A 24993-nucleotide genomic window follows, 5' to 3' on the forward strand; every position below is an offset into this window, starting at 1 on the left:
GGAGCCTGAGGCATACAATATATAACATCAGCGCAGTGAGGCTGTGGGACTTTTTCTAATTTGTCTTGAGCCCATATCGTGAAATCTAGGGACAATCCTTTGTTTGTTTTTCTCGCCAGTGGTACTTGCACAATTCTGCTGGTTTTGTGTCACTCCAGTGACTTAATTACATTTAAAAAGCATCTGTGTGTCTGTGCCCCTGAACATGTGGCAACAATAAAAAATAAGCATTTTCTAACAAAGAAAAGTATGAGATGGAGCATTGTATCTTTTCAAAACAAATTGATGGATGAGTGGTGTGTGAGTGTGTGTGTTTGTATGCGTACTGGATGAATGTGGTCAAAATGCTGTGTAGACCACCTGTTTATTTAATTCAATCCTTATCCAGGTGTAGAATTGATGGATTAAGTGTGAAGCCTGAAATGAATATATCTCCAGATTACCAACAGTATACCCTACTCTGTTGCGTCTTGTGCACAGCACCATCAAAAGCTGTAATAATAAAATCACTCATTTGCAAAGTGTTTGCAGCTGACACGTCTGAAGTAAGCATCGTGGAATAATGAGTGTCCAATGCTTAAAATTTTAAATGAAGGATAACTGACTGCATTGGATTTAACAGATGTAACCCCGCCTAGAATTTCACAGTACTTTGCCCTCGCCGTCTCCTGCCTGCATCAGTGCTGAAGGTAACTCCGCTGCGTGCGTAAAGCTCCTGGACACCATGAGGACACCGCACACTTTCCCATTCTGGTGCACTTCTGTAAAGAGCGAAGCTGAAAGGAACCAGAGCTCAGATTACCTTTGATTTAAATAGCAAAGCGGAAAAAATACAATTAAATCATTTTGGCTGCATTTTAAATTTTTATGTAGGCAATATTCCGTTTCTTAGTCGCGCGTCTTTTTTCGTACCATCTTGTACTGATGCCTTGCGCCAGAGTTGCCGTATAACGACCCCGGTTCATGTATGAAGAGTAAACAATGTGCAAAGCACATAAAGGATATAGTGGGAGCTAAATGTGGACACTGGATTTAATTGCCTGAAACACAAGGATTCAGTCAAACTTATGGCGTGAAGGTAAGGCAGTGTTATTTATTTGTTTTTATTATGTGTTATGTACTAAAAAATCAATGGTTAACTTTGAAAATAACAAAGAGACAGAACAAGAATGAGAATTGTATAACTTCGATCAGATCCTGCAAGCTTTGTGCGGAGTAGGTGGCATGCCCTTTTTGTGAAGGAGGATTTGCGCAATTAAGCGCACGAGGGGTCTAGATGCCACAAGCTTATAGGAAAGGTTTATTTGTACGAGGGGGCTGTTTGTATTAATAATCCCCGTTAAATGTGACTCAGAACATCTGAAAACAGTCATTTAGACAAGTCTCCATCGTAACCCAGCCCAGGTATAGCGCTCTATAACATTTGACTATAGTTTAATTCTTTATGAGTGGCAATCTGCGTGCGTGGAGCTGATCTCCCCCACCCAAATTCCCATCTTGTGCTTTCCATCTGCGCCGGATTCTCTGGAGGCAGTGCAGGTCCTCGACGCCGCTTTCCCGTCGGGCAGGTGAGCTGTTCTGGCTGCACAACCTGCCCCGACGCTGGCTGAGTCTGAAGCCTCAATTATGGTTCTGCGTTAAATCAACGCAGAGCCTACGGCGTAGAGCACGCGGCGACGCGCGCGTACGGTGCGTGTCGCCGCGTACCTTACGCCGTAGGCTCTGCGTTGGTGTAACGCGGAACCATAAATTAGCCTCAATGCAGCTTTAACAAGTTCACAACGGAAGGCAATTTAAAGGAGCTTTCACAAGGAGAGGATCTATCTGCTGCCCTCTTAATTAATCTGCGTGTTATTGTTATATGTTGAGGGTTCAAATAATGCACAGACCATTTTATTTTTTTATGGAATAAGAATTGCCTCCATCATTATCATTGGACACATCGTTCAATTTGAAACAACTTTTCCATTGAAAATGAATGAAAAAAAAACCAAGCAGAAAGGGGGGAAAAAAGTTAAACAATAATCTAGAAAAAAATAATATAAAGATGTGTGCAATCCATACGTGCAAATACAGTAGTTAAATGACTGAATTATGCTGTAGTACAAGATCAGAAACAGTGGTTTTTAATTCCCTAAAGATATGTGTAGTGATGCTGCATGAAGCCCATTCCTCAAATTCCTCACACTTCAATACAGATTTACAGACATTTTACCCTTCTTAGGATTTCCATGCAACATTAGACTTGTTGTAGGGCTACAGTTTTTAGATGAATCACAGGAAAATGATGATGATGGTGAATCAAATTTGTTTGAAAATGGCTTTTTCATTCAGTAGAAACCGATCAGAAGAGAGAGAGAGAGAAAGAAAAAAAACGTTTGACGACCAGGGAGGAGAGAAAAAAAAAACCCTTATTTAACAACAAACTACTCTGACATTTGGTCAGCAGCTGTTTTCTAAGCCAGCAGCGACATGAGCGTCTGGGCAGGTCATGTGGTAACAGCACCTGCTTGGCACAGTGGTGCAGTAAAAGTGACACTGTCAGACTTTATTTTATTAAATAAATTGGGCTTGTCAACACTGTTTGGGTAGAATTACCTTTGTAAGGGATTTCTTAATAACATGAATTGATCAGCTGGTCTCAGCTGAGACTGAATGAGGGTCTATATGGTGTCTATCCAGAGAATTGTCAAGACACATTATTCTGAACCTTATGTCTGATCTGTTATTGTGAGAAAACGCGTGTCAACAGGGCTACCTCATAGCAGATTTCTACTTAAAATCCATTTATCTGATTATTGATTATTTTAATTTTCATCGGAAATAGACGCTCAACCCCCAGGACTCAACCCCCACTGCTGGTTGAATTTAGTCTCTGCTATTGCTTGAAACTGTTTCAATGTTCCTGCCAAGAGCATATTTGCATAAAGCTGGCACACAAACCTGGAATACAACACATTATTTGCACAGTATCTCAGGGGTTTTTAGTGCCTAGCCACCTGACGCAGCGGTTTCAGTCAATACATACATTTAAATTCAACACATTGTTCTCAAATGGCTTGCACATTTAAATCTTATTTTATATAACCTAAAGAGTGTTTCGTGTTATTTTGTGTTGCAGGGTTGTTCTGTTGTTTGATCTATTATACCAGTGCTGCTTTTCTTAAGCAAACCATGTTTAAAAGTTTTCACCAGCAACATTTTATATGAATTTAGGGGTTTTAAGTTTCAACATGTGAAATTCATAACATAATTGACATATTTTATAGATACAATTTGTGGAACCAGTTTTGAGAAATATTACTTTACAGACATACGTATCCAAAAGACTTGCCTGACTTCACTAGACAACTGAATATTAGCCTGAATCTTCCTACATTTCAAGTGCTTAAAGAAATACATTTTCAATTTACCTTGGAAAGGCCTTTGGACACAACAGCATATGGACCTGCAACAAATCAGATTTATAATATATATATATATATATATATATATATATATATATATATATATACACATATATATATATATATATATATATATATATATACATATATATATATATATATATATATATATATATATATATATATATATATATATATATATATACATATACATATAAATGTGGGATAGAGCCTGAATGATGAACTTCACCGGTGCTTCTATGTGTTACATCATATTTCATTACATGTGGCAAACCCTTTATCCAAAGCAACTTACAACTGACAAAAACAACGAAACCACAGTAACCATGGCAAATTGTAAGTGCAGTTAAGAGAGCATGTAAGTGTGTATACACAGTATTATAACAGTAACACCCCCCCTTAATACCAGAAAGTACCACGAGTACCTGAACAGCCCAAAATAGGAACCTGTTTGAACCTAATACGGGCCAGATGTGCTAGAACAAATCAACCATGTACTCTGAGACCGTTTGTTTTTCAGCTGACAGAAGCAGCATGAGATACAATAGCACGCTCTTCAGTACTGAGCTATTCTATTATATTTGTCATTAATTCTTGAAAGACAAGAATGACATTTGCTTGGTTTTCTGCCTCGGTCTAATGGTCTGTTCAAGTCAAAAGTGGGAAGTCAGAATTTGAGTTCAGGTCAGCTCCCTTTAATACACAACATGTAAACAACTTGGCTGCCTCTTGGCTTGGTGCTTCCTTTGTTTCAAACAACTTGTTGTAGTAACATCAATATATAGCTGCTGATCCATAAAATATGAATCAGCAGCTATAAATTACACTTTAACAAATCAGATATGAACGGATGTACTTCGTCTAATGTTATATTTCATTCAAATTTATTAGAATAATAGTTTTATTTGCAGAATAGAAAATCTTTTTGTCGCTATTATTCATTTATTTATTATTATTTTATTTTGCCTACAGAGAGAGATAGGAAAATCCCAATTCCCAGCTGCAATCAAATGCAACTTGATATTTGCCTTCACACACCAATGGCAAAGCTCACCTTGTGCATATACTATCTCAAAGAAGGCATGGCTTTGACAAAATAACAGTATGCATCACCCCTGGAATGAGAACTGATTGCATTCAACAAATAAAGCATTTTTCATTTCCTTTTCTATGGCCCATATCTCTTTTAGGACACACACCTAACATTCCCCTGCGATGTGTGAACGTGAAAGTCATTTAGTTATAAGGCAAAGCATATTCAGAAATGAAATACACTGTGGAGAGGGAAATTGATTATGTCTATTCATCAAATCTCACCTTAAAACACAGAATATTTTTTTATGTGGTGTATATATATATATAGTGTTTGAAGTATGACAGAGGTTTTACCATATTACCATATTCCTAACTGCATGGATAACATGTATCATAGTTATAAGGTTCTGAAGCAGGAATTTCAACAACCTTTGCGTGTGGTTGTGCCTGAAACATAAGCAAACACGGATGAAAAATAAATGGTTTGGACACACATTTATTGTACTCGCTGGATGCTCAAACTGGCCTCAGAACTGTGGCTTTTGTACTGTAAACAAATATCCGTCTAAGCAGCTTTGCAGACTTCCAGTATGTCAGTAATAATCCATGAGTCAAATGTGACATTCACCTATTCCAACAAAGCAGTTCTTTTTCCATGTCTCATAGGATGTGCAGTGTGGTTACGTGGCTGAAGTGGCCCCACTGTGTTTTGACAATTTAAGCATGTAATTGTACATTTACTGTGAATGTATCTTAGGCTACATCCCCCTAGCTCCTGAAGGCCGTTCTCTGGCACACCAAGTACGTCAAAGCTCTGGGGACAATCACAGATAAGGACAGAGGGGCCAATTAGGTCCAAAAGCCAGTGGGAGATCTATTATGAGCCGGTTATACTTAAGGTTGCTGGTGTAAGCTGATAAAGTCAAATTAGTTTGTTGCTCTGTTTGTGCTATGTCGCAAAATTGTCAGATATAGACAATCTGGTGCATTTTGAGTGTATAGGACTAATATTTTGTTTCTTTGAATATTCTGTTTTTTGGATAGTGGCTGTTACATACATTTTATTTTGAAGTACCTACTGTAGTAAACTTTAAATAGCTTTGTCCTAAACTGATGGACAATTGACTTATACTGGCACAGAATTCAGTAAAGGTGTGTTTTAATTACAGCTGTGATGCAGTTTCAGAAGGAATTAGGCACCTGCTTCTACAACAACATATGCACATGAGTGCCGAACATACACACCCAATGAAAATCACTGGACTGAGAATCTCCTAATTGGCTGTAGAGGTAAATGCCTTAAACACCTCTTCCAAGCCGCCACAGGGGAATTCCTTGAATAAATGTGGACCAATAAGAGAGGATACACAATGCATCGACTGACTAACATGATGATTAAATAGCAGGAAAGGAATGAGGATTAAGAGCAAAGAAAGAACAGGTATTCCCAGGAGAAATGCAACTTCTTCCCAGTTTTCCTGCTGTGTTTGCTCTGAATAGCCTGAAAGTCGTATACATCATTTATTTAATGGTAGGGGTGTAACGGTACATGTATTTGTATTGAACCGTTCGGTATAGCGTGTTCGGTTCGGAACGGAGGCGTACCGAACGAGTTTCCACACGGACATATTAAGTAGAGGACCGCACGTTGTGGAGCAGAGCGCTGCTGCAGTTGCGCTCACACCGAGAAAGTATTAAGATTAAAGAAAAAAGCACTAACTAATGAAGAACTAAAGAGCTAAGCACATAATTGTGACAAGTCCAGTGTTTCCCCTACCATTGTTTAGGCCTGGTGGGGCCTGGCTAGGCCTAAAAAAAAAAAAACAATGATCATTTACGTTAATGAGCGCCTCTGCAGCGCTGTTCTGCAACGTGAGTCAACCTGCTTCGTTGCCTAGTAAAGCCTGAATTATGGTTCGGCGTTAAATCGACGTAGAGCCTACGCCGTAGGGTACGCAGTGACGTGCACCGTACGGCCGCTCGCTGCGTACCCTACGCCGTAGGCTCTGCGTTGGTGTAACGTGGAACCATAAATCAGCCTTAACGATGCAGGACCGCTGCTGAGAGCGCGGGCATATTATTATACATTATGGGATGTATAGAGTTTGTAGCCAGCCAACTATGGCGCCGGCCAAAAAAAGAAAAAATATGGCGGGCGACAGACAACATGATATAAAGAAATGTTTCTGCCAGGTACGTGTGTTTGTGTTTGCATGTGACGCTGCAGGGAAGCATGAAGGAAAACACCGCCCGACGACACACCATGCGTCCGCGGGGTCCTAGCGCCGGCACACGTAGAGCCAATGTTATTTTGTGTGTGTGTAATAAACAACTGGCACGTTTATATTTTGCATTTTGTTTTCTTACTGTACTGAAAATAAACCGAACCGTGACCTCCAAACTGAGGTACGTACCGAACCGAGATTTTTGTGTACCGTTACACCCCTATTCAATGGTATATCCCTGAAGACGTTGAATTAGTAACAATAGTTATGAGCAAGATATTCACACACCCTCAAAATTGTGTTTAAAGAAGAATTATTCACATATATCATTAAAAAGCTCCTCTTTGGCATATGTACAGTATATAAGCCACCAAAAGTTAAAAAATGTTCTGTTTAAAGTGTTTTCAGATTTCAGGGCAGCATGACTCATCTATCACTTGCAATTCATTTTCATGCCTGGTGCCAAATAAATTCAAGTCTTTAAATGGCAGGTTTCTCCACATTATCCACTAAAACAAACAAGATCCTATCTGACCTTTGTCATGCGGCAATGATAAGCTCTCTGATGATTCAAAAATGTGTAGATTAACTATTTACAACAATATCTTGTTGTAAAATGTATCAGTCCTACAGTGTGACTCTAAGATTCTCACATGGTTGTGGGGGAATTTTAGCCCTTTTTTATTTTCAACACTGCATCAGTTCATTGAAGATTTTGGTCATTCATTTATGCACAGTTCTCTTGAGATCTGCCACTGCAGATACAAAATCATCAGTCCTCCACCACTGTGTTTGAGTTTGGGTTTGAGGTGTTCCTGCTGACCTGTTATGTTTGCTTTTCCCCGACCATGGCGTTGAGTGTCAATGCCAGACAACTCAATTTTGGTTTCCTCCGTTCATTGCCCACAGTCTTCATTTCCATGGTCCTTTTATACAGAAGACACTTTTGCCTGACAACCCTGTCAAACAAACTGTAGCCTTCCTGTTCAGTTTTCTTTTACTTGTGCAGTCATGGACTTTAACATTCATAATGCTCAGTGAGACCTGTACAGCTGAGATTTAACTCTTGGAGCTGTTTTTTTTTGTATTTCTCTGATCATTGCAAGGACTGACTTTCAGATTAAGTCTGTTCTTGTGGAAAAACAACTTCCCAGGAGAAGAGTAAATTGGCTCTTGGGAGGATTGAGAACTGTCTTAAATGCATTCAACTCATGAATAGTCTTTCTTACTGTAAACAAAACTGAACTCCAAATTGCTTTTAAATGTGTATGTACTCCATTCCAAATGACTTATCTAAGAACATTGCTTATGTTCCCCTCTTGATATTATGTTAATACACACCTGAAGGCTCCATCCCATCAACCTGCCCCAAATGCTTTTGGTGTCCACACAGCTGCGGATGATCAATTAATCAAGGGCCGGCGACCAACAGCACCTGGCTGCAACTTACCCTCTCAAATCCAATGAAAGTATTAATTAAGTGGATACTTAATATTGCACAGCTGATTTGTCTTTCTCTCTATTCTGATTTTTTTGTTTTATAAATATTGGCACAGTGAAAAAACTCATAAGCTGTTGTTAGCTTGAGGTTGCATGCCTAATATGAATATCCACTATGGTCAGATGAATTTTGATTACGCTTTATACAAAATTTAACCTCAGATAAAAAGAAACAATATTAACCTTTCCACATAACTGTATTGTATCCGGTTGCAATTTCACTGGGGTAAAAAAAAAAAACAACGCTGTGGTATCATGCTTTCTGCAACTTTAAACTCACTGATTTGTGAGTGTGGTAGAGATTCCTTTGTGGTTTCCCAGATTAACCTCCCTTCAAGCATGGACGAGCAGAAAATCCATGGTAACAACAGCCTCCTGAGAAGGTTGAAAAAGCATCTTGATATTTTCTTCAAAAATATTTATACTCTATGTTTTAATATTTAAATGATAATTCAAATAAACCTTTATTTGGGGTTCTGTCTCTGTTTATATTTAGTGCCGCTGTCATTGTCACCTTGGATTGCCACAGCTGTCACAACTGTCTTTTACTCTTTGTCAACCACTGCTATGTCTCGCTGGCCACCCAGCAGCTACTTGTCAGTCCGGAACTGAGAATCTCCTTGGATTTTAGCTCAGTTGTTTTCATCCAATTTATGCTGTCCTGTCGGGACTTGGGGACTTTCAAGTCATAATCACGTTCCGTCACTCGGTCCAAGCTACTCAGTTCTGCCTCTTACTGTGTACTAACCCAGTTTTTATCGTACACCCTGCTGGTTTGAATGTGGATAGTCTCAGGGGTTTCCTTGCGCAGCCTGCAAATTAGTCGGTGTCTGCTATGATAGGTTTTTTTTTTCTTATACAGCAAGTGGGAGGATTTGTTGATGCCAGTTCACACTTGTTGAATCGTAAGTCTGATTTTAAGTGTGCTTCAGAAGCAACTGCTCAAATTTTAATTTTACCAACATGATGTCATAGGTATATAGGGTTTCTGTATGGCTTGGATTTCTTTTATTGTGGCTTCTCTTGGTTCTCCAGTTTAAGTCCTATTTGAGTTACTTCCGGTTTCATTCTGAAAGTCTGTTCACGGTTGTTTTTTTTCATGGTTTAATTCCCTTGGCTCAATTTCTCCGAATTAATTGTACCTTTGTCGTGCCACCTGGCCTCAGGTAGACTACTGCCTTTTCTTTCTGTTTCTCACTTATTCTATTACCAAGATGGCTGTTGGAGACGGATAGTGAGAACTACAGCACCAACTAAATTAACCTGAGGCTTAAGGACCTCTTGGATAACGCAAGGTGTATCAGAAGGAAGCAGAGGATGGGCTACTGTGTGTGGATGTTCTTGTGCATCCACATGAATCCATTGCTGTCCCTGCTTTGTGTGCAATGGTGTGCAATGGAAAACTGGCAAGTGATTTATGTATGCGTGTGTGTGTGTGTGGTTTGTGTGCAACCTCACAAGAGACAAACCCAGTTGTCAGGTCGGAGCATCTCTAAAATCTAATGAGGTCGATGGAGGCTTGTTACTAACCGCCCTATCCCATCTCTCAAGAGGGTGAATCTACTTCCCTTTTTACTCTTATGGCTTGATCTGAGTAGGTAATGGCTAGAACTATCACCACAATAACTTCTGTTTATTAATTTATTGTAATCAGCTCTTTATTTCTGTATTCCCCTGTTGTTCTGTTACTTTCCTTGATATGTCCTGCACGGTGTCAGGTAGTTAATATTTGTTTTCACTCACCTCTAACAGCATCTTCACAGTGAGAGCTCCCCTTTCAGAGCTAAAATGTACTTGTTGTACAGCATTTGCTGTTATACCTTTTAATGAAAGTGTCAAACCATTTGCCTCAAATTGTCTAAATTAAGTGCTCTTTCATACTTTTATAAAGTGATGCTTAGAAATGTTGAATGTTCTAATATTATTTAAATATGATATAAAGTATAATTGGATTATTTTTTGTATAGAAATATGATTTTCATTCATCTTCATAATTATTATTGCTTCAAAACAAACTTTTCATCTGTCATTGGTTTATCTCGGTGAAAACAGAAGAGAATTCAGACCCTATTAAAATATTATTTATCATTATCAATAACAGGTTTCTATTTGTCCTTTTTTCGGCAAACAAAACAGTCGCAAATGAAACCAAATACCCCCTCATGGATGCTACAAGGGAAACTTTAGTAATGATAACTGCAGAGAGAAAGGGGCATAACTTCAATGGCAAGATAATGACACAGTAATTGTTGCTTTGAAGGAGCCAGATTATTTTCAGAACTGTAAAAGTCAAAGCTGCCACCACCTACATAGCCAGCCAATAGACGCAGGCTTCACATTTTCAATGGTTTGTTTTTCCACACACTTTTCTCCAAGAAAATTGAACTATTTTCTTCAGAGAAGGATTTCACAATATAGTCACTGGCTTTGCCAGCATCCATTATTCAGCCTAGCACTGAAATGGTTCTGGCTGATTGAAAACGAATTAGGATAAACGTTATTGCAGTGGAAAATCAAATACATAATTGAATGTAGTGATATGCATTTGGGGTTAAGTTTTCCCTCTGTCTGACAATGGAAATTAGAAATGCTCTTGATGGGTTGAGAAACAAAATACACAAATTTTAAAGATAAAAACATGTAGGTGTTACGGACTGAGGCCAGGCCAACACACAGTCAAAGTTCAGGGGATCGTCCTCGGGGCCTGGCAGACCGGCCTGACGGGAGTGAGCGGACGGCCGTTCTCGGGACTGAGCGGACAGGTCAGAGGGACGGTCTCGAGACTGAGCAGACAGATCAGAGAGACGGTCTCGAGACTGAGCGAACAGATCAGAGGGACGGTCTCGGGACTGAGCGGACAGATCAGAGGGACGGTCTCGAGACTGAGCGGACAGATCAGAGAGACGGTCTCAGGACTGAGCAGACAGATCAGAGAGACGGTCTCAGGACTGAGCAGACAGATCAGAGAGACGGTCTCAGGACTGAGCAGACGGATCAGAGGGACGGTCTTGTGACTGAGCAGACGGGGACGGTCTTGGGACTGAGCAGGCGGGGACGGTCTTGGGACTGAGCAGGCGGGGACGGTCTCGGGACTGAGCAGACGGATCAGAGGGAACCCGAGGGACTGGCTTCGGGGGACTAAGAATCCGAGGGGCCGGCTTCGGGGGACTAAGAATCCGAGGGGCCGGCTTCGGGGGACTAAGAATCCGAGGGGCCGGCTTCGGGGGACTAAGGATACGAGGGGCCGGCTTCGGGGGACTAAGGATACGAGGGGCCGGCTTCGGGGGACTAAGGATACGAGGGGCCGGCTTCGGGGGACTAAGGATACGAGGGGCCGGCTTCGGGGGACTAAGGATACGAGGGGCCGGCTTCGGGGACTAAGTATACGAGGGGCCAGCATCGGGGGACACCGGGTCCTCGGCACCGGCACCCTCCCTCAACGAACGCCCCTCGGCATTCCACCCGGCCCGTCTGGGAAAAGGAGCAGGCGGGGCGACCAACGATGAGTCGGGTGGGAGGCGGGGCAACAGCCGGAGGGCTGAGCCCGCCCGAGCCCACGGGTCTCAGCAGGGAAACATGGGGCGGTGTGTCCGGAACAGGAGGAGGGGCCGATGCGCCCCGGACCACCGCAGGAACAGGAACAGGGGCCGATCTTGTATAAGCCTTAGAATGAAGGCAACACATGCTGGATGTGTCTATATTAGTTATAACTGGAGGGAGATTTTTTTTTCATTCTGTATTTTGAGAAAAAAGTCGAAATGTTGAGAAAAAAGTCAAAATGTCCAGAAAAAAGTCGAAATGTCTAGAAAAAAGCCAAAATGTCAAGATTAATGTTGAGATACAATCTTGAGAAAAAAGTCGAAATGTTGAGAAAAAAGTCAAAATGTTGAGAAAAAAGTCAAAATGTCGAGAAAAAAGTCAGAATTTCGTGAAAAAAGTCAAAATGTCGAGATTAAAAAGGAAAGAAAAAAGAAGAAAAAAAGAGAAAAAAAGGAAAAAAAAGGTCAAACATTTTTGAAAAAGCTCCAGGGAGCCACTAGGGCAGCGCTAAAGAGCCGCATGCGGCTCTAGAGCCACGGGTTGCCGACCCCCGGTCTAGACCAACTGACCACAATAACAGTATGTTGGTCAAGATTATCGCTGGTCAAGGGATATTCATAATGACTTGCATTAATTAAACACTTCTTTGGGTCCACTGTACCTAAATAATTGCAGTAATTATGCCCCAATATTATAGAAAAAGGAAGTTGTAGAACATAATATCCACTTTTTTATATAGTGTGAAATCCATGTTGATAAACCTCAAATTCTGTTTATATCTTTTGAGATTGTGCAGTTGTTAACCAATTCTTCTCAGAGTTATATTTTTCCTTTTATATAATGGAATACAATGAGACTTTACATGGACGATATGTGATAACTGAGTTTGAGACAAATGTCCTCACTTGTGCTTATCTGTTTTGTTTCTTTTATCTTTGCTGGTGCGTGCCAGTGTGCAGGGAAAGCTTTGTCCTCACTGTGGAAATTCACTATAACCTGATAATACCTCCTGCTCTCATAGATCAGTGCTGGGGTCGACTGAGAATAAGAAAATGCAGATAGATGTGAGGGAGAGGGATTGTGGGTAGAAAGCGAGGTCAAGCTATTTAAGGATTACATCCAGGAAAGGTCAATTGCTCACAATTCAGAGGCCACCTTGTTGCTTATAGTGCCATTTAACCTTTTTAATGATTAAAAGTGGATTCACCGTAGCTTCTGCTCTGCAGTGTTTAAGAATGTAAAACCTACATGTGATCAAGATTGTGTAAGAAGGAACACTTCATGGAAAGAACAGCTACGTTAACTTGTTATATTTAATTTATTCTGGTCTCTGTGTATGGTGCTCAATAGTCAATGTGTGTGAAGAAAAAGAGGGCATTTTCAACATTTTAAAGTATATACTGCAAATAAATATACAAGTTCAGTTCACTCCAGTTTGACCCAGCCGCTATGTTCTTGGAGACATAATAACTTTATTTGTCTCCTACATTTGTACAAGCTCTCTTTAAGTGTTTGTTGATGTGCTTGAGTTTAGCTGAGGCAGTAATGCACCTACAATACAGATTGCATGCTAATTCACAGTTACACATTATTACTTATAAGGCTGGCTTAATAACAGCATATTTGCAGTGTATGTGATCTCACACTACTTGTTTCGGTCATCTGCACCCATCCTGGCCGCAATTAGGGGACGATTGTGGCTAATAAGCCTGCAGCGATGCAGCGTTGACTTAAAAAATATCGTCAACGCCATATTTTGTCGCTGACGCATCGCCACGCACACTTGGGTCACCCAAAACAAACAGTTTGCACTTTGCAGAATGGAGACTGAAACTGCGACCTCACAGCTACTTACCTAGCCCTAAGTCATCAAAGGTATGGGAATACTTTAAATTTAGTCCCAAAAGCATTTTGGAATTTTGGAATTGGCATACCAGACCAGCACAACAGCGATGTGGGAGCACCTATGGCGGAGGCCCCCCTTGTCCCTCGTGGACGAGACAATAATAATTGCAATTAAAGCTGCAAGCAGCGATGAACGGGCCCTCGCGCGTGCAATTTTCACCAATTAAGGTCAAGGACTCAAAACTAAGTCCGATGACACCACCCATAACTCTTTATGTCAAACCATTCAAAAGTTATGGCAGAAAATAGGACCTATCAAATATCGACCAATCAGAAGAAAGGGCGGGGCTAATTTGCACCAATTATGGTCAAGGACTCAAAACCGAGTCCGAGGACACCACCCACATGTCTTTATCACAACCTGTTCAAAAGCACTAGTGGCTAACTTAGCTAGGAGGTGGTTGCGGGTTATGTTAAACTCCTGTGTCACATAAGAAAGTCATGGGATCTTAAAACCTGTTACACTGTCGTTGGCACCTGATGATCTCCAACCTTCTTTCTGTCACATCACTAGGTCTCTTATCTTGGGTTTATTTAATCCTGATAGAGGTACATTTTAACCAGGGTCTTATTCATATTGGTAACACAGGGCGATGCACCCTACACAATTGATTTGTTCATATTCTTACCTCATTTGGGCTAATGCAATTAAAAAATCTATAAAATTCAAGAGAAAATAGAGCACTTTGTTTCATACAGGCTATACCCTAAAAGGCTAAATCTTTAAATCTTACTGTACTTTTCAACCATTAACTGTATATTGAAATGGACGAAGGTTACATGACCGAAGAGCATTTTTGAAGCCAGATTTCCTTCATGCAGCCGAAATATCTGCAGAGCTGCTATCAGACGTGTACAGCAGGATATACTGTTAAGCATTTCGACTCAACGGCGAAATCAAAAATGACCGTAATGTTTATCTGATGCTGGGTTAATACAAACAGCTGTTTTTTTCACGAAGCATGGTAGCAAGACTATTACAGATGAGGACATGATAACGGCTACCCACTGGCTGAGCAACTGGCTGAGCCACTGGCTGAGCCAACAGTCAAACCGTCATGTTAGAGAAGAATGTAATGTTTTATATAAAGTCTCATGGCGTGGTACAACACATTAACCATCCTCAGAGTTGTCAAGGGTGTGAAATGAAACAATGGACATCAAAAAATGTTTTTTGAACCAGGCTGGAACTATTGTTACTTCTGCTTTAAAGTTGGACATTTTAACATGGGAGTCAACGGATATTGACTCTCTTTTGCAACCAGCTTCTATCGGCCAGTTGAGGAACTGCAACAAAACTTAGTTCTTCATGAGCTTCAACCTGGAAGTTAGACGGTTGGTGCTTGTTCACAACCTTTCAACTTGCCTTAGATTTATAACTTATGATTTGCAGCTGGCTTAAGCCGGGCATACACTGTGCGATTATCGGCTCGTTTTGAGCCGATTTTCCAGTCGTGCGACTATTTTTTGGATCGGGACGGATTTTGACCCAATCGTTGCTCGTGCCTCGAGCAGTATACGTGGGGTAACGACGAGAGATTAACACCTCACGACGACCTCCCGATCACGAATCGTGAGGTTGCAAGAAAATCAAGCATGTTTGAAATCCTGGTCGCTCCTCGTGAAGGAATCGCACAGTTGAAGCAGCTACGACCCCATTTGCCTCATCCTTTCGCAGAGAGCATGCGCAATCTCTGATGTCACGTCAAAAACTATTATTTTTAGTTTAAGTGTTGCAAATTCACATTGCAAATCATGTTTTAATAGCAGAAAAAAAGACCGCATTTCCACGTACGGTGCGGGTCGCCGCGTACTCTACGCCATAGGCTCTGCGTTGGTGTAACGCAGAACCATAAATCAGCCTTACGGCGTACCCTACGCCTTAGGCTCTGCGTTGGTGTAACGCGGAACCATAAATCAGCCTTTAGTGTGCGCTCTGGGCTGTTCTGAACACTTCCCTCCGCCGAGACACAACTTTTGCGGTATGCGTTCATTGTTGTGTCTAAAAATGATGCGCAGTGCCCACCCAATCAGAAACAGTACAGATATTTGGGGATTTTTTTAATATATATATAAAAAAAAGGATCCCCATAACCTTTGATCGGGTGGGCAGGACGCACGTTTGGGTGGACACAGCCCACCCCTGCCCCAAAACCGGCCTCGAGTTCCAGTACAGAGAGGAGGATTATGATCGTATAGTGTGAGCAGACGGGTCACATCCGAGCATCGGGTCGTACAGTGTGAGACCATAAATCGTGGGCTGTGAACTTTTGAACTCCGCGATCTAGTCGTGCAGTGTGAGATGGGGCAGTCTCAAACTATTTAAAATATCGCACAGTGTATGCCCAGCTGCAGCTCAGTGAGGTGGCATCAAGACCATTTAAAGATTTAAAAACAAATAAAAGAATTTTAAGATGAACTCTAAAATAGACAGGCACCAAGGGGAGCGAGAATAAAACAGGAGTAATGTACTCTCTCTTCTGTGTGCCAGTTTAAGGACACGCAGTTGAAGAAGAGACAGGGAGGACAGGGTAGGGTAAAACCTACATACAAACAATTACAGTAATCCAGCCGACTCACCACAGCATGGACCACTATTTTAAAGTTATCCTTTGATAGATTATTTCTAAACTGCGCACATTTTCTCAGTTGGAAAAAGCTAGATTTCCCCACTTCACTGATCTGACAGTCCAGTCTGAAATCCGTGTACATTTTAATTGACCAAGACTTGAGAGTAATTTTACAAATTTAGAAATCTTGACGATTTATTTGGATTTTGATGATCAGAGGTGAAATAATGTTTCAGTTCCAAAATTTTTTCTATCTTTTTATATAATTTTGAACATGAAAGGCTTACTGTAACTTTGTGTTTCTGCTTTTCTTGTCTCAAGCTCTGTTTTTATCCAGCTCATCCTCACTGTCTTCTGACAAAAAAGAAAACCAATAAGGATCAATGTTAAAGGAAAACAGGAACCATAAACCTTGTTTAAACATCAATAGTCTATTTTGTCTTTAAGTCAGCTTTATATTTTTTATCAATTCTGTGTTCACTTCTTATATAACTTCTTACTTTCACTGTCAACAAATCAAAATCACCTTTCCACTACAGATCACTTTCCTGCAGATCAGAGTTTCTGCTGCTTTATTTTTGTATTTAACGGGACATAATCCTCTAGAAACCAAAGAAAAACAATGTCCACACTTGTTTTGTTTTGTTTGTTTTTTCAATGCAAAAATTAATATAAAATATAAGAAGTGTTCAAACACAAAATAAAGAGGAGCATCTCATACTTCTAAATCCTACAATTTGGAATAAATTTGAAATGTCTAGGTCTCATGGTTATAAAAACAAAACAACCTGGAAAATAAATATCAAACGTTATTAAAAATATATTTAAAATATATTTAAAAAAATGAAGGTGTAGTTTGACTTGGTCAGATGGTATGGAGGCTGTTGAAAAGAAAACTGCATCATTTCATTCAGTTGGTATTATTGAGTCCCTAAGGGAGACCGCCTCGGATCCGTAGTGAATGTTTGTCAAATATCCATCTGTGGTTAGTTATCCTAGAGTTAACTAACCACAGCAGCTGCTGACCACCTCCTACATTGCCATCATACAGTCTGTCCTCTGCACGTCCATCACTGTCTGGTTCGGATCGGCCACCAAACTAGACAGACACAGACTGCAACGGACAATTAGGTCTGCAGAGAGGATAATTGGGACTAACCTCCCACCTATCCAGGACTTGTACCTGTCCAGGACCAGGAAACGGGCAGGTAACATCTCTGCAGACCCCTCACACCCAGGACACAGTCTGTTTGAACTCCTCCTCTCTGGACGGCGCTGCAGTCAAGGACACAAAACTAAGTCCAATTAAAGCTGCAAGCAGCGATGAACGGGCCCTCGCACTCACGGCCACCGCCCCCCATAAGCATATCAGAAATGACACCACCCACGACTTCCTATGTCAAACCATTCAAAAGTTATAGCAGAAAAAAGGGACAACCAATCAGAAGAAGGGGCGGGGCTAATTCAGGCCAATGAAGCTTAAGAACTCATTACAGAGTCCCATGACACCACCCACGACTTCCTATGTCAAACCATTAAAAAGTTATAGCAGAAAAAAGGGACAACCAATCAGAAGAAGGGGCGGGGCTAATTCAGGCCAATGAAGGTCAAGGACTCCATAAAGAATCTGATGACACCAGACACGACTCTCTATGTCAAACCATTCCAAAGTTATAGCAGAAAATCGGGACAACCAATCAGAAGAAGGGGCGGGGCTAATTAAGGCCAACCAAGCTCAAGGACTCCATACAGAATCTGATGACACCACCCACGACTCTCTATGTCAAACCATTCAAAAGTTATAGCAGAAAATCGGGACAACCAATCAGAAGAAGGGGCGGGGCTAATTAAGGCCAACGAAGCTCAAAGACTCCATACAGAGTCCCATGACACCACCCACAACTTCCTATGTCAAACCATTCAAAAGTTATGGCAGAGAAAAGTATTCTAGGGGGCGCTGTTGAGCCGTTAGGCCACGCCCATTAATGCAAACCATGAAATATCAAATTTATCGCCAAGTCTGTATTGCATGCCAAATTTGGTGACTTTTGGAGAACTATCAAATATGGACCAATCAGATTTCAAAATGGCCGACTTCCTGTTCGGTTTCGGCCATGGCTCCAAGAGACTTTTCTTTAAGTTGTGCCATGATACAGGTGTGTAGCGATTTTCGTGCATGTACGTCAAACCCTATTGTAGGGCTTGAGGCACAAAGTTTTCCCGGGGGGCGCTGTTGAGCCATTTTGCCACGCCCATTAATGCAAACCATGAAATATCAAATTTATCGCCAGGCCTGGCTTGCATGCCAATTTTGGTGCCTTTTGGGGAACTATCAAATATGGACCAATCAGATGAAGGGGGGGCACGCTTTTTGGCGTCTAGCGTCGCCACGGTAACACTTTTGAAAGAGAAGAGTAATGCGTGTAGTCGCAGGATGGAGACGCACATTTGTACGTATAACACATCTGGGTTCACGATACGGTTCGGGCCGTATTAATTCTCGAAGGAATGGCATATATTGCTCCAAAATTACGTGATTAATTCAGAATGTTCAAAATGGCCGACTTTCTGTTCGGTTTCAGCCATGGCGCCAAGAGACTTTTCTTTAAGTTGCGACATGATACAGGTGTGTACCGATTTTCGTTCATGTACGTCACACCGTATTCTGGGGCTTGAGGCGCAAAGTTTTTTCGGTCTGAACCAACCAGATGAAGGGTGGGCGCGCTTTTTGGCATCTAGCGTCGCCACGGTAACGCTTTTAAAAGAGAAAAGTAATGCGTGTTGTCGCAGGATGGAGACGCACATTTTGATGTATAACACACTTGGGGGCACGTTATGGTTCGGGCCGTATTAACTGCCGAAGGAATGGCATGAATTGCGCCAAAGTGACACGATTAATTCAAAATGGCCGACTTCCTGTTCGGTTTCGGGCATGACGCCAAGAGACTTTTCTTTAAGTTGCCCCATGATACAGGTGTGTCCCGATTTTCGTGCATGTACGACAAACCGTATCGTGGGGCTTGAGGCACAAAGTTTTCCGGGGGGCGCTGTTGAGCCATTTTGCCACTCCCATTAATGCAAACCATAAAATATCAAATTTTTCGCCAGGCCTGGTTTGCGTGCAAAATTTGGTGACTTTTTGGGCACGTTTAGGGGGGCAAAAAGGCCTTCCTTTTGTCAGAAAAATAATAATAATAATGAAAAAAAAAAATAATAATACAAAGAATTCCTGCAAATACAATAGGGCCTTCGCACTGCAAGTGCTCGGGCCCTAATGACACCACCCATGACTCTTTATGTCAAACCATTCAAAAGTTATGGCAGAAAATAGGAACTATCAAATATCGACCGATCAGAGGAAAGGGCAGGGCTAATTTGCATCAAATGTGGCCAAGGACTCAAAACCGAGTCCGATGACACCACCCACGACTCTCTATATCAAACAATTCCAAAGTTATGGCAGAAAACTATCAAATATCGGCCAATCAGATAAAGGAGCGGGGCTAATTTGCACCAATTAAGGTGAAGGAGTCAAAACCAAGTCCGATGACACCACCCACGACTGTATGTCAAACCATTCAAAAGTTATGGCAGAAAATAGGATCTATCAAATATCGACCAATCAGAAGAAGGGGCGGGGCTAATTCATGCCAATGAAGGTCAAGTACTCAAAACCGAGTCAGATGACACCACCCACGACTCTGTCAAACCATTCAAAAGTTCATTCATTCATTCATTCATTCATTATCTTACCCGCTTTATCCCTTGCGGGGTCACGGGGGTCTGCTGGAGCCTATCCCAGCTCATTTTAGGTGAGAGGCAGGGGTTACACCCTGGACAGGTCACCAGTCCATCGCAGGGCCACAAATAGACACACAAACCATGCTCACAATCACACCTACGGGCAATTTTTTAGAATCATCAATTAACCTAACCTGCATGTTTTTGGACTGTGGGAGGAAGCCGGAGTACCCGGAGAAAACCCACGCAAGCACGGGGAGAACATGCAAACTCCACACAGAAAGGCCCCTGCCGGGCCTGGGAGTCGAACCGGGGACCTTCTTGCTGTGAGGCAACAGTGCTAACCACTAAGCCACCGTGCTGCCCATCCATTCATTCAAAAGTTATGGCAGAAAATAAGGACTATCAAATATCGACCAATGAGAACAAGGGGCGGGGCTAATTTGCACCAATTATGTTCAGGTACTCAACACCGAGTCAGATCACACCACCCACGACTCTTTATGTCAAACCATTCAAAAGTTATGGCAGAAGGTAGGAACTAGAAAATATGGACCAATCAGATGAATTGGGGGCGCGCTTTTTCGGGTCTAGGGTCGCCATGGTAACGCTTTTGACTGAAAAAAGTAATGCCCATCGTCGCAGGATCGGGACGCATATTTTGATGTACAACACACCTGGGTGCACGTTACAGTTCGGGAGAAGAAGCGGCCGAAGAAATGGCATAAATTGCGCCAAAATTACACAATTAATTCAAAATGGCCGACTTCCTGTTCGGTTTCGGCCATGGCGCCAAGAGACTTTTCTTTAAGTTGCGACATGATACAGGTGTGTACCGATTTTCGTGTGTGTACGTCAAACCGCATTGTGGGGCTTGAGGCACAAAGTTTTCTAGGGGGCGCCACGCCCATTAATGCAAACCACTAAAGGAGCATGAGGCAGGATTGAGGCAGAATTTATGAAAAAAATGTGTATTCATTTTAAGTTTTCTAGTAATAATGTCAGATGTAGCGTTCCAAACCAAAAAGAATGAGCTCTCTAGCGTATCTCTCCGTTGCCCTGAACAGGCTGTGTGCTGCAAAATGTGCTGCAATTCCGGGCCCGAATTTCCCACGTTATCCTGCGGATGTGTGACGAATGACGCTGCATGCGCGTTCTCCCGTGCCGGCTTCGCTGTTGGCTGCAGTACCCCCGACGGCCGTCGTGGCGAAGGTGGCGCTAATGAGTCTCGAGAAAAACAACAATTCCTACAGATACAATAGGGCCTTCGCACTGTAAGTGCTCGGGCCCTAATAATAATAACCACAATCATATGCTGTAACAATGCACCTTTCAATAATCATGTCTACCTCATACTCCTGCACCTTTCACTTTTTTTTAAATTGTATATATGTTGAGCCATTTGTCTGTTTACTGTACAGTGAGCGAAAATAACCGAGTCAAATTCCCCGTCATGTTTGATCTGACTTGGCCAATAAACCTGATTATGATTATGATTAACTCAAGGTTCACATGCGTCCTGGAAAACCTGGAAAAACGATTGGTACATTTTCTAGTCCTACAAAACATATGGAAATGTGAAGGAAAAAAAAGTCAAATGTCCTGGAAACAGTTAAGTTGTCCTGGAACATTATCCTCCCCCTACCTTGTTAGTGAATGTAAACGGGTTAAAAGTTTTGCGTATGTACATCTGTTGTCAGCATATAAGGGGTCCGTTTCACAAAGCAGGTTAAACAAACTCTGAGTCTAATCCCGAACTCTTAGTTGATCTACTCTGAGATCGGAAACTCAGAGTTTTCGGTTCCAGAACAGCGGTTTAGAGTTAATTTACTCAACTCTAAGTAGTTTCACCTGGAGTTAAGCGCGTGCGCCACAACTATAAAAAGCCAGCATCAATTGAGCCCCGATTCGACGATTCACCATGGCAACCGGCGACAACATAAGATCCACATACTTTTTTCTTTTTATTAAACTTTATTTAACATTTCAATTTAAAAAATCCCTTTGAGGAAGCATTAGTTTGCATCTGAAGATCCACATACTTCACGCCACTGGAGTTAGAAGTGTTAATACGTGCGTATGGCAAGTATGAGAGCATATTTCGGAAAAAAACCCACAGCTGCAGCAGCAAAATTGGCGTGGGAGAAAGTTGCTGCAGTCAATGTGTAAGTTTGAATGCAGCATTCATTTAACATTTAAGCACACTGTCTTATATTATTACAGATGAAAGCAGTGGTTGAATGGTATTGAATGAAATTTTATTGTCATTTAGATCAGGGCCGTCAATTGGGTACGGCAGCTGACACACCTCGGCTTCAGGGAAAAATGTAAATGTTTTTTTTTTTAATACATTTATGGAATTACTCTGTGTCTATTTGTATTGATTTATCCTATTACTTAATACATATAAAATAACTACAAATGCATATCAGAACAACATGATGGATTTCACTAGGTATTATCTTTCCCAACACTTGTATCCCCCCCTCGTGTCTTGAAATATGATGTCCCAGCATCCCTGAAGACAGTGGTCGCTATCAATCTCGTTTTTAACGCGCTCTGCAGTGTTACTAACTTACAAAAATGAAAAGGAAGCAGACAACCACGCAAGTTACAAAAAAAAAGAAAGAAGGCCAATGTTGCCCCAGCAGCAGATGATATTAACGAGGCTGTTAGCCACTGATTGATTAATTATGCAAGTTCATTTTAAGGTAAGATATCAAATCACCCTACCCTCTTATAAATCTGTTTAAGGGAAATATTTGACTTTTTTTACTCTCTCTCTTTCTGTCTTCTGCGCCCTCCCTCTCCTTTTTGCATTTGGACTTTAACTGTTCGAAGTTAAACTCGGATGTCCCTGTGATATTGTTGCACTGACATAGTGAATAAAGTGAACCGAATGAGTTAAATTGGGTTTGTCAGATAAGCTTTTTCTGTTCTTAATAACTCTGCCGCTTGCTGTCCGTGGTGCAGAAAACGGATGCGTATCGCGTAAAGGCCCATTGGCTGAATTGATGCCACTGAGGGAGGAGACAGAGAGAAACTCAGGCTTTATTGAAGAAAACCTGGTCCCGACCAGGTTAGGTTCAGAGAGCCTGTTACTACGGTAACTGACCGAGAGCTTAAGTTACCTCTCTTTGTGAAACAGGCTAGAGTTACCCCTCTCTCTCTGGTTTAATTTACCTCCCTTTATGAAACGGAAAACTCAGAGTTTCCCTCATTTCAGGGTTAACAGACCAAACCTGCTTTGTGAAACGGACACCTGAGCAACATTAATACCAGCCAATCAAATCTCCTCTTCTGCTTAGGGTGGTTCTCCAACACAGTGGTTCCAGTTGATTGTAGCTATATTTAGCGACTTTTCAGAAGTTAAGGACTAAACGCTTAGGGACAAAACTAGCGACTGAAAGTTGAAAAGTGTTGTTAGATGTAAGGGTTTTTGCTCCCATGGTTACAAGCTCCTCCCTGTCCTGTGTTGAGTGACAGGCGGAGAGCTGTATTGGGCGTGTCGTTTACTGAATTATCTGTGTGCAGTGGATGCAACTCTGATTTCAGCAGAGCTGGAGCTGATTATAGTGAACAGGTAATCTTCAATGGGCTGCGCTTTATCCAGTATTTCACATTTGTTTTATCGTCTGACAATGGAAAGTAAGGAAAAAAAAAAACTTTAGCAATTCTGTTGTTTTAAAATACTGTGTATGTCCACAGATATATGGGTGAAGAAATGAGATTAAGAGATTAATGACTTTTCATGTAGACTTAACCTCATTAATTTCCAATAAAAGTAGTTGTTAACAGGGTGAGATGCTCACAGAGACCACAGGTGTAAAATTTCTTGGTGTACTAGTGGATGAAAGATTGACCTGGGGAAAACATATTGAGTATGTATGCAAAAAAATTATGAAATCCTATGGTATTATTAGAAGAGTTTCTTTCTTAGTTAATCAGTCCTGTCTCATGATATTATATTATAGTCTAATTAATCCATACTTGACGTATTGCAACATTGTTTGGGGCTCTTCTTATTCTTCGTACCTTCACCAATTATTTTTAATTCAGAAAAGATTCTTGAGAATGATTTCATATTCTTCTCATCAAATCAAATCAAACTTTATTTATATAGCACTTCTCATACAAATAATGCAACACAAAGTGCTTAACAAAAAACAAATAAACATAAAACCTATTAATGCCCTGCCCCCCTCCCCGCAGACACAAGCACACTACAATTCACCTAGGTTATACACACAGACACACACACAGACACACGGTGCAGACATGGCTAGGCACAGAGGATCCAGGTGAGGAAACGGTAACAGGGAGCCGTCCACGCCAGGAGGTCTCATAGCCCGCAGCTACAAGGGGGGGGGGGCACAGAGACCATCCCGGCCCGGACGGATAGAGGAGTCCACACCACAGTGATGAAGCCGTGGTGCAGAGCTCCACAACCATCCAGGCCAGAACCAACCCCAGGACGACCCCCCTGCAGGCCAGAGTCACTCCCAGCATGGAGGCTCCCCATGAGGAAACACTGGAGCTAAAAGCTGCAAGAAAGCAGGATAAAATACAGTAAAAGAGTTTAAAAAAGTATAACATAACATAAAATCCTAAAAGTATGTCTAGAAAGCAAGACATTAAAAACTAAAAGAATAAGACAGTAAAATGTTTAAAATAGACCATAAATAACGACTAAAATATTAAGATAAAACATGAGATTAAACAAAAATACAATATGATAAAAAAGGATAAACTAAATATAAAACGGAGCAGTAAGATCCATAAAAATAAGGGTGAGCATAAGAAATTTAAAAGAGTTAAATGAGTCAGTTAAAAGCCTGATTAAAGAGATGGGTCTTGAGCCTCTTTTTAAAAACATCAACAGTCTCTGCGGCCCTGAGGTTCTCCGGGAGGCTGTTCCACAATCGGGGACCATAAAAACTGAATGCCGCCTCCCCGTGTGTCCTGGTTCTAACTTTTGGTATGGTTAAAAGGCCGGCACCGGAGGACCTCAGGGTCCGTGAGGGTCGATAGGGTAAAAGTAGTGCAGAC

At 41.5% G+C, this 24993-nt stretch overlaps 1 protein-coding gene across 1 annotated transcript in view; it reads left to right on the plus strand.

Moving 5' to 3' along the window:
- The first annotated feature begins 700 nt into the window (after positions 1–700).
- The window catches only part of drd2a (dopamine receptor D2a), an 83922-nt gene continuing 59629 nt past the window's right edge, over positions 701–24993 (plus strand). The window contains exon 1 of the mRNA XM_061720320.1: positions 701–1078. The gene's annotated coding sequence lies outside the window, so the exon portion shown is untranslated. The remainder of the gene's footprint in view (positions 1079–24993) is intronic.

This window comes from Cololabis saira, chromosome 4 (genome assembly GCF_033807715.1).
Source record: "Cololabis saira isolate AMF1-May2022 chromosome 4, fColSai1.1, whole genome shotgun sequence".
NCBI classification, from domain to species: domain Eukaryota; kingdom Metazoa; phylum Chordata; class Actinopteri; order Beloniformes; family Belonidae; genus Cololabis; species Cololabis saira.